The following is a 1705-nucleotide window of genomic DNA, read 5'->3' on the forward strand; positions in this document are numbered from 1 at the left end:
GGTTTTTTTTTTATCTCATAACGAAAAGTAAATCCTTATATTCACACACTGATATATGACCTACGTTGGACCCCTTATTCACATAATCATCGAACCTGGAGCTTGACTGTGGTCTATTCTTAGCACTTACTTAGCATTACCTGAAACCTCTGGGTCTAATTGACACCTTTACCGCTCATAACCTCCTATATATATAGAAACCATGTCAAAGGAGAAAGTGGACCAGTTCTTGAACCTGCAAGATCTTGTCAAACCGACCAACTGACACTAACCTGATGATGATGATGATGATAATGATGATGATGATGATGATGATGATGATGATGATGATGATGATGATGATGATGATGATGATGATGATGATGCCGCCGTCCCCGATGATCTTGTTGTTGTTGATGATGATAATGATGAGATCAGTATACCACCCAAGTAGCTAATCATGAACAGACACCCAACATTTGTTTGCAAACTTCTACAGAATCCATCTTAACAATTCTACCAACGACTCATGATTTTGAAACCAAGATCAAAGGTTTAGACACTTCTTACCTGCCAATAACCACAACACTTGCACCACAAACATAACATCTCTCTCTACACACACTGAATATTATATATGTATGTATACGTATATGTATACACACACACACACACACACACATTCATATATATATATATATATATATATATATATATATATCATCATCATCATCGTTTAACGTCCGCTTTCCATGCTAGCATATATATATATATAATCACTACACTTGTACACACATAGATACACACACACACACACACACACACACACACACATATACATATACATATACATATACCTATGTATATGTGCATATATATAAATATAGCTGTATACAAATGCACACATACATATATATATATATATATATATATATATATATATATATATAACTGCATACATATATGTATACAAAATATGTATGTGTGCATGCATTTGCACATAAATAGATATGTTGAGAGACATTGAAATAAAGAGAGACAGAGAGAAGCAAGTGGTGGCGGCGGCGGTAGTAGCGGCGGCAGCGGTCGCAGCGGCGGCAGCGGCGGCAGTGGTGGAGGAGCTGTGAGGTGGAGATAATAGATGTATTGTGGCTCGTTATGTGAGGAAACTAGATAAACCAATAACAGTTTTACCAAGAAGAAATCTCAATCTGCTGATATGTGTTTGTTTATAACAAATTACTTCCACCATCTTGTAGCCTCCCTCCTCATCCCACTCCTCTCATGCATGTCTTCTTTTCCATCTGCTCTGGCCACACTATACACAGGCCCACCCCCTCCCACTTCTCACTTACTTTACTTCTTCGTGTCCTTTCTTTCTCTCTCTCTCTCTCTCTCTTCCTCTTTAATTTTCTTAGTTTTTGTCCAAGTTCTTTTCATTTTCTCTTTCTCTCTCTTTCTATCTCTCTCTTTCTATCTCTCTCTTCCTCTCACCTGTCTGTCTGTCTGTCTCTCTCTCTCTATCTCTCTCTCTCCCTCTCACCTGTCTCTCTTTCTCTCTCTCTCTCTCCCTCTCACCTGTCTCTCTTTCTCTCTCTTTCTCTCTCTCTCTCTCTCTCTCTCTCCCTCTCATCTGTCTCTCTTTCTCTCTCTCTCTCTCCCTCTCACCTCTCTCTCTCTCTCTCTCCCTCTCACCTGTCTCTCTTTCTCTCTCTCTCTCTCTCTC

This window comes from Octopus bimaculoides, chromosome 8 (assembly GCF_001194135.2).
Source record: "Octopus bimaculoides isolate UCB-OBI-ISO-001 chromosome 8, ASM119413v2, whole genome shotgun sequence".
NCBI classification, from domain to species: domain Eukaryota; kingdom Metazoa; phylum Mollusca; class Cephalopoda; order Octopoda; family Octopodidae; genus Octopus; species Octopus bimaculoides.